This window comes from Hyperolius riggenbachi, chromosome 5, assembly GCF_040937935.1.
Source record: "Hyperolius riggenbachi isolate aHypRig1 chromosome 5, aHypRig1.pri, whole genome shotgun sequence".
Classification (NCBI taxonomy): domain Eukaryota; kingdom Metazoa; phylum Chordata; class Amphibia; order Anura; family Hyperoliidae; genus Hyperolius; species Hyperolius riggenbachi.
In genome coordinates, this window is record NC_090650.1 from 409373847 (window position 1) to 409383808 (window position 9962).

Consider the following 9962-nt stretch of genomic DNA (forward strand, 5'->3'; position numbering starts at 1 on the left):
AAAAAAAACAAAAAAACATTACAATAAAAAAACAAAAACATGTAAATATTTACCTAAGGGTCTAAACTTTTTAAATATCAATGTAAAGATGAAATATTTCTATATTTTTTTTATTTTAAACTTGTAAATAGTGATAGATGCCAAATGGAAAAAATGCACCTTTATTTCCAAATAAAATATTGTCGCCATACATTGTGATAGGGACATAATTTTAACGGTGTAATAACCGGGACATATGGGCAAATACAATACGTGAGTTTTAATTATGGAGGCATGTATTATTTTAAAACTATAATGGCTAAAAACTGAGAAATAATGAATTTTTCCATTTTTTTCTTATTCTTCCTGTTAAAATGCATTTACAGTAAAGTGGCTCTTAGCAAAATGTACCCCCCAAAGAAAGCCTAATTGGTGGTGGAAAAAACAAGATATAGATCAGTGCATTGTGATAAGTAGTGATAAAGTTATAGGCTAATGAATGGGAGGTGAACATTTCTCACGTGAAAACGACGGAACCTGAATGGGTTAAAGCTGAAATCTCAGCGAGTGGCCAAATAGATCAGCGAAAAAGTGTGAAATGTCATGTCAGCCAAAAGATTTATAATTATGTAACATGACCAGCTGTGTGTCCTCTTCTGTTTGCACTTAACAGATGAGCAGCACAGCAAATATAATGTATCGGCAATGTACCAGAATAGAGCCAGGCTGACTGAGATAAGATTCATTACAGCAGAAACATTTATGAATATATCGGAACACTTGCAATGCAAGGTCAGGTTGTAGACTGCATAATAAGCACAGAGCAGTGGGTAAATGGAATTTGATTTTGTGGCTGATGAAAGAAACTATACGTTGGTTGCTATGGGCAACAACACAACACCTTTGTTCAGCACCAGCAACTCCTTAGAGCTGCAACTCACAGGAAGTGTGAGAACTCGACTCTCATCACAGCAACAGCATAGGAGATAAACATCTTAGGCGTCCTCAGAATTTAGGAGTTTATTCAGTCAACAGATAAAACAGTACAGCTTCTTACATCTTTAGCCAAGCAGATTGTTCTGTAGTAAGTCTTTTGCGTTGCAGCTTCTTGATTCCCTTGCATGGCCCATAGCAACCAACATATAGTTTCTTAGACCTGGTGCACACCAGATGAGTTTTTCTGAGTGTTTTGAGTTTTCAAATCTGCTGCTAATGTTATCCTATGTGCATACCTCCCAACATTTTGAGAGGAGAAAGAGGGACACTTAAGCCACGCCCCTGCCACACCCCATATCACGGCCCATCACACCCCTAGTCACGCATACCATAAAGATTTCCTAAGAAAAATGTGTGGTTTTATAATTCAAACCACACTGGTCCTTTCAACCCTGGTTCATTTTCCTTCAAATTAACATTTTAAAATTAGTAATATATCTATTTAAAGTATCTCCACAGTATACTGTATGTAGCCAGGTGTATAGGTCTCCCCAGTATATGTAGCCAGGTGTATAGGTGTCCCCAGTAGATGTAGCCAGGTTTATAGGTCTCCCCAGTATATGCAGCCAGATGTATAGGTGTCCCCAGTATATGCAGCCAGATGTATAGGTGTCCCCAGTATATGCAGCCAGGTGTACAGGTGTCCCCAGTATATGCAGCCAGGTGTATAGGTGTCCCCGGTATATGCAGCCAGGTGTATAGGTGTCCCCAGTATATGCAGCCAGGTGTATAGGTGTCCCCGGTATATGCAGCCAGGTGTATAGGTCTCCCCAGTATATGCAGCCAGATGTATAGGTCTCCCCAGTATATATAGCTAGGTGTATAGGTCTCCCCAGTATATGCAGCCAGGTGTATAGGTGTCCCCAGTATATGCAGCCAGGTGTATAGGTGTCCCCAGTATATGCAGCCAGGTGTATAGGTCTCCGCAGTATAGCCAGGCGTATAGGTCTCTGCAGTATATGCAGCCAGGTGTATAGGTGCCCCTAGTATATGCAGCCAGGTGTATAGCTGCCCCCAGTATATGCAGCCAGGTGTATAGGTCTCCCCAGTATATGTAGCCAGGTGTATAGGTGCCCCCAGTATATGTAGCCAGGTGTATAGGTGCCCCCAGTATATGTAGCCAGGTGTATAGGTGCCCCCCAGTATATGTAGCCAGGTGTATAGGTGCCCCCAGTATATGTAGCCAGGTGTATAGGTGTCCCCAGTATATGTAGCCAGGTGTATAGGTGCCCCCAGTATACCCAGGTGTATAGGTGCCCCCAGGAAGGGAGACAGCCAGTGGAAGGGAGCTGGTGGCAAAGTGGCGGAGAAGGGGGGAAGTCTCCCCCCCCCCCCTTACTTCACCTTGGTGCTCCCTTTCCTGGCTCTCTCTTCCGGATCAATGTGTCTCCTCCGATGGCGCAGCACAGCAGCAGAGTGATAGCGGGCGGAGAGGACTTACCGATGTCCTTCCAGCCGGCAGAGGGAGCTGTGATCTGTGCGCCGCTAGTCTGGTCTTGAGTAGACTAGACCAGACTTGCGGCGCACAGATCACAGCTCTCTCCGGCGGCTGCGTAACAGCGGTAAGTCCTCCCCGCCTGCTGTCAGCCGCTGCGCCATCGGAGAGAGACACATTAATCCGGATTCCGGAAGGGAGAGCCAGGAAAGGGAGCACCAAGGTGAGGGAAGGGGAGGGGAGACTTCCCCCCCTTCTCTGTCGCTTTGCCACCAGCTCCCTTTCACTGGCTGCCTCCCTTCCTGCGCAAACAGTCCGCCCCTGCGTCTGACCCCCCAGCCAGCCGGGACACTGGGGGGTCATAGCGGGATAGCGGTAGAGCCCTCCCAAATCGTGCCAGTTCCGACGAAAACGGGACGGTTGGGGACTATGCTATGTGTCTGTGCACACTGGAGCAATGAGGTTTTGTAAAAAACCCCATAGCATTACATTGGGAAGAGCTTTTAGAGGTTTCAAAAGCTCTTCCCAATGTAATGCTATGGGGTTTTTTACAAAACCTCATTGCTCCAGTGTGCACAGACACATAGGATAACATTAGCAGCAGATTTAAAAACTCAAAACGCTCAGAAAAACTCCTCTGGTGTGCACCAGGCCTTACAGCTGACAATCCTGCTTTAAAGGTGGACCCTATTCCATGGTTTTTCCTCCCTAGTATAGTGCTCCTTATCATGGTAGTGCCTATTAGTGTTTCTTATTTTAGCTGCCACAAATATAGTGCTCCCCTATAACAGTACTCTTTATTACGCTACCTCCTATTATAATGCCCACATTATATCATATCCCCATTCTAGTGCTTTTTATTAGTATGCTCCTTATTATTCCAACCCACATTTAGTGCTACTTTTTACAGTACCCCACAGAGTCAAAGAGGTTTGAAGTTTTCTCAGCCCCCACTGTCACGGGACGGAAAAATGTCAGGGAACACATGAAAGGGAACCCAAGGTAAGAGGGATATGGAGGCTGCGATTCCTTAGCGGTAATCACGAGTACAGCTCGGGGTAGAAAAAACATGCCTAGGAGCGGTAACCCCGAGCTAAACTCGTGGTAGCTGCCGGGAGGTCTATGCAGAGCAATGCGAACAGCGGGCGGTTTTCACTCACTTCCCGGGGGATCCCGACGTCGGCTGCCATTATTTTTCCTCTCCTCCGAGGCTCTGCTTCCCCCTGGTGAGATCACCGTCTATCATCATGACGACAGCTGGCAATCTCACTATAGGGTTACAGCACCACCCAGAGGACGGAGGGAAAACTGCAGCGCTGAATCCCAGGAAGGTAAGTGATTGCTGGGCTGCTGCAGATCTCCCTAGCAGCGTGATTATTTCCCAGTTTTAGTCTAAAAACATGCAAAATAATTGTACCGCTTTTAGACCCAAAAATCCGGAAAGAATCATACCGCCAAGGGGGTTAAACAATACCAGTTGCCTGGCTGTCCTCCTGATCCTTTGTCTCTCTCTCTAATACTATTAGCCATAGCCCCTGAACAAGCATGCAGCAGATCAGGTGTTTCTGACTTTAAAGTCAGATCTGACAAGATTAGCTGCATGCTTGTTTCTGGTATTATTCAGACACTACTGCAGCCAAATAGACCAGCAGGGCTGCCAGGCAACTGGTATTGCGTAAAAAGGAAATAAATATAGCAACCTCCATATCCTTCTTACTTCAGTTGTCCTTTAAAGGGGAACTGAAGTAAGAGGTATACGGAGGCTGCCATATTTATATCCTTTTAATCAATACCAGTTGCCTGGCAGCCCTGCTGGTCTATTTCTCTGCAGTAGTGTCTGAATAACACCAGAAACAAGCATACAGCTAGTTTTGTCAGATCTGACTTTAAAGTCTGAAACACCTGATCTGCTGCATGCTTGTTCAGGGGCTATGGCTAATAGTATTAGAGGCAGAGGATCAGCAGGGCTTCCAGGCAACTGGTATTGCTTAACCCTCCTGGCGGTACGAAAAATTCCGCCAGGAGGCAGCGCGGCAGTTTTTTTTTTTTTTTTTTTAAATCATGTAGCGAGCCCAGGGCTCGCTACATGATAGCCGCTGCTCAGAGGCATCCCCCCGCCCGCTTCGATCGCCTTCGCCGATCTCCGATCAGGAAATCCCGTTCAAAGGACAGGATTTCCTGGAGGGGGGCGGGATGACGTCACCGACGTTGGGAGTCCCGATCCACCCCTCGGCGCTGCCTGGCACTGATTGGCCAGGCAGCGCAAGGGGTCTGGGTGGAGGGGGCCCGCGCGCCGCAACGGATAGCGGCGATCGGGCGCGGGGCGGCGGCGATCAGTGTGCTGGCGCAGCTAGCAAAGTGCTAGCTGCGTCCAGCAAAAAAAAATTAAGAAAATCGGCCGAGCAGGGCCGGAGAAAACCACCTGCGCTCGGGGTTACCGCCAGTAAGGTTAAAAGGAAATAAACATGGCAGCCTCCATATACCTCTCTCTTCAGTTCCCCTTTAAGGAACCCTGGGGTTGGATAAGCCTGATCTTATACAACCAGACAACCCCATTCATCACAGCATTGATCATTGGCTAGAGGCAGATCCAGGGGGCGGGACACTATTGACCTTGCGCTCGTGGATTTCTGTGGATGCCTCGGTAAAGCGTGAAGAGATAATATGCATCATTGTAATGGCTGTCCAACATCTCCACGTTACCGCAGGACATTGTTCATCACAGGCTATTGTCCTAATGAGTGAAAACGCCACTCTACTAATGGAAGTACGACTTGCCAAGGGGATAATGATGTCATACATCATTGGGGAGGTGTCCTCTGCAACCGGCCCTGTGTCAGGAGCTGAAGACTCAAACTGATGGAGAAATGAAGATTGGTCGATTTACATTCCAGTTAAACTGTACCAATATATAGTAGTACATTATTCAGGCACCCTATTATTCATACGCACTTTCCTGTTAAAAATCTTGGTTTCAGCATCAGAAACACTTCCTATATATGGCTGTATATTGGTATGTAGCCCCGCCCTCCCAGTGATGCTTAGCCTAGGCTGTTTAGCTATGCGGAATTCTCCTCCCAGAGCATTCTGGGAAACCAGAGATCTTTTCTACTGGCTTTGGAACTCTCAGTATTTAAACGAACATTCCGCATAGATTATCTGACAATACTTAAGAGGTCAATACCTGTACATTTCAGAAAGTAAATCAGGAGGAAAGATTTGACAATGGGCAAACACAGACTAAATAATTTAAAAAATTACCGTAATATTGTAAAAAAAATAAATAAAAAAAGAGCAATTTCATTCATTAAAGCAATACTGGGTCTAAAAAAAAGATACTCACCTTAAAGAGACACTGAAGCGAAAAAAAATATATGATATAATGAATTGGTTGTGTACTATGAATAATTACTAGAAGATTAGCAGCAAAGAAAATATTCTCATATTTTTATTTTCAGGTATATAGTGTTTTTTCTAACATTGCATCACTCTATAATATGTCCAGATTACACAACACTCAGCATTCAAAATGAGTCTTTCAGAGCAGTCTGTGAAGTAATAAACTCTTCTCTGCTAGAGGAAAAGTAAACAGTTCAATTACAGTTCAGATAATAAAAGTCAGATAACAGCCCTCTCCACGACCAAGTTGGTCGGAGAGCTTAATAGCTTTTTTGCATAGAGATAACAACTGGAGTTTCTCAACTCTTCCTGCACTGGAAACAATTAGACTGATGTATCTGATCTTAATGTTTTTTTTCTTAGCTGTACTACACATACAAATCATAATATCATCATTTTTTTTTCGCTTCAGTGTCTCTTTAAGAGAGAGGGAAGCCTCAGGATCCTATTGAGGCTTCTCTCTGTGTCCCCGTCGCTGAGCGCGGCTCCCCTGCTGATCAGGGCCGTGCTCCTCCTCTGTTACGAGCGCGGCTGTGCAGTAGACACGCAAGCATGGCCGTGCATGCGCAGTAACAGAGCTCACAGCTCCGGCTTACTGCACATGTGCGGGCGGGCTTGCACGGCTACTGCGTGACCATGCTGCAAAAAGAGGCGCTACGGAGTGCCACGCTCAGCGACGGGGTAAATCAGAGCAGGGAGAGTAGCCTCAATAGGATCCTGAGGCTTCCCTCTCTTCAGGTAAGTATATCAATTTGCACCCCAGCTTCAGCTCGGGTACACTTTAAGTTATTTTGACTACAGTTCCTCTTAACTTATACAAATGTTAGGATTATTATTAACTACTTAATGCCCCAAACAAATGTCTTCCGAACCTAGCACAGCATCTGTTTTTTGTTTGTTTGTGCAGAAGCTCATTCATTAGCTGATGTTAAATACATCAAGTACTTGGTCTGGAGACCCTCACACTAACCAGTCGTAGCAACTCGGAGGGAGAAGTAATTTGGGATCGCTAGTAACCAAATTACACTGTATATCCCGCTGCGGCGCTATAGACCTGGGGTCAGGAACCTTTTTGGCTAAATGTGCGTACACACGCACTACTAAAGAGAATGACGGGTCCGTCAGACCCTCCCGCTGGGCGGTCATTCTCCCGACAGTAGTGTGTGTGTACAGTCTGTCTGCAGACTGATAAGGCTGTTTCTGAATGATCCACAGTGGATCATTCAGAAACAGCCTTATCAGTCTGCAGACAGACTGTACACACACACTACTGTCGGGAGAATGACCGCCCACCCGGGAGGGTCTGACGGACCCGTCGTTCTCTTTAGTAGTGCGTGTGTACGCACCTTGTGACACAAATGCTGAGAATATAGTATATAGGGACCTAGAGGTAGGGCATCCCCAGATAGCCTAGTTACAGGAAGGCCAAGAGGTCTTGCCCTCTCTCCCAGGGATAACCACCTAGAGCAGAGAAAGTGTGTGAGCACGAGCATCAAAAAGTGAAACATAAAGAAAAGAAACCGGGTGCTGTTGGAATCAGGAGCAGGGATCTGCAGATCAAGCCTTTTCGGGGAGGATTGTTAGAATGTAAGCCCTCAGTTTTTTGGACTAAGTTTATTTAAAAGGCTTGATTCACAGAGTTGACCTTTAAGCAGAGTTTCTCGCAGAAGAGATGATGCAGTCAGTTACCAGGAACATGTTCCATGTGGAAGGCCACAGGTCCAAACTGCCCCGACCGTTAGACGACAGAGAGGTAAACAAAGCCGATATTTACAAAACATTGCATTCTTTGTAACTAGGGTACAAAGCAATGGAATTTTAATTAATAAGGTGGGTCACATGCCCATTCCCGCCAATTGTAGGCTTGGGGGTATGGCTCAGATGATGCCACATTTAACTCTTTCCTGACCAGTATTAAAACAGATGATAGGCTGCAGAGATTCAGTCTTCTGCTTCCTGTCATTGCTGGCTTCAAACCTTTTACCTTAATTTATGTCTTGTTATCTTATCTAACTGTATGCTGTATATACATAGTTTAGATGTAACTTAGTAGTATAGACGGAAGATAAAGACTGATTACCATTCACCAGGAATGGAATCAAGAAGCTGTAACGCAAAGGACTTACTACAGAACAACCTGCTTTGCTAAGATGTAGAGAAATGTACTGTCTTATCTGTTGACTGAATAAACTCCTAAACTTTGAGGATGCCTAAGAAGTTCTATCTCCTATGCTGTTGCTGTAATGAGAGTCGTGTTTGCAGCTCTTATTACTGAGTTGCTGGTGCCGGAAAAAAGGTGTAGTGTTGTTGCCAATAGCAACCAACGTATAGTTTCTTACATACTCCACACATGATTTACTCCCACATCCAACCATCACTTAAAGGGGCACTATGGCGAAAAATTGTAAAATTTAAAAAATATGTGCAAACATATACAACTAAGAAGTACGTTGTTTCCAGAGTAAAATGAGCCATAAATTACTTTTCTCCTATGTTGCTGTCACTTAGAGTAGGTAGTAGAAATCTGACAGAAGTGACAGGTTTTGGACTAGTCCATCTCTTCATAGTGGATTCAGGGATTTATTTATTTTCAAAAGCACTTAGTTAATGGCAGTTGCTCTGTCCAACTGACAAAAAACTGTGTAGGGAGCAGGGAAGCTGGCCAGCATCATCGTTTAAATCCTTTTTAGGGAATATCTTGATAAAGAATAAAAGCCTTGCTGAGAATCCCCTATGAAGAGATGGACTAGTCCAAACCCTGACGCTTCTGTCAGATTTCTCCTACCTACTGTAAGTGACAGCAACATAGGAGAAAAGTCATTTATGGCTCATTTTACTCTGGGAAAAAAACTTCTTATTTGTCTATGTTTGTACATAATTTACATTTTACAATTTTTCGCCACAGTGCCCCTTGAATGGCGGGCCCCACTGATGCAGTTGCAACCTCTGCATCCCCAACTGCTACACCACTGGATTCCGACAAGCACTCTCACCATGCAGAGGATAAATTCACAATTTACTTTGCACAAGGACTTTCTGCCAGTATGTTATTAACTGTTACTCTACAGGCAGCAATCAGAAAAAAAGGCATGTAAAGTGGGCCTGACACAAATCTGTTCATTTTAACCACATGCTGAGAAAATACATTATCAATCACAGAAGCATCCAACATTCTTCAGATAATGGCTGCAGAATGAATGTGGCCTGATGACCGTTTCACAGCTTAAAGCGGCATCATCAGAGGTTTAGAAACAGATAGAACGTAAAAAAATGTGTAAGATGCATAAGATACATGTATCCAGGGGCGGAGCTTCCACAAGACCCCCACATCTCCCCCATTTCACTGGCTGTGGGGGAGTGGGTGATGTAGCCTGTACCAGGTGTTACCATAAATAGGGATGATAATGCAGAGGAGACACAAGAGAGCATAATATCTCACCTCTCCGGCTGGGCACCCTTCCTCTTTCTTCCTTTCTTGGTGCATCCCCTGGTCACCATGGCTCCGCCCCGCAGTGTCTCTGCCCCTATAGCAGATCAGGTCATTTGGGTGTGGGGATCAGCAGTCTAATAGATGCCTGTGCGAATTTATCGGTAATCAGGCACCCAAGTGGTGAGTTGGGTGCCTAATGTGGTTAGTGATCGACTATTTCATAGGAAATAATGGTTGTAGACGATGGGTTACAAGTAGTGGTTGTTTGGGTGCAAGTTAGTAGCTATGATTCATCTTTATGGTTCTTTAGGTAATTTGAGGTGAAAGAGAGGTCAAAGAAAAGGGCTTTTGGGCCCTTGACATCCATTAGGCCCCAGGCACCTGCCTATGTTGCCTTGTCGATGATCCTGCTTGGGGGGAGGGGCTTAGCTTTAGGCACTAGGAGGGTAGGGTTGGAGTGAGGATGGGTGCTGGGTAAGAATCTTGAGGAGCACAGTGCAGGACAGGTGAGACGTTATGCTTACTTTGCATTGTTGGGTAGGGATGGCCCTGCTTAGGAGAACTCACGGTGAAGCATGTGATCAGTTTGATCAGCTGATGGACTTGTAAGGTTCTGATTTACTGTGATGACTTCCTGGTTTAACACATGATCAGGACCGGCAAATCAGAACCTTACAAATCTATCAGCTGATCAAACTGATCACATGCTTCTCTCCATGAGTT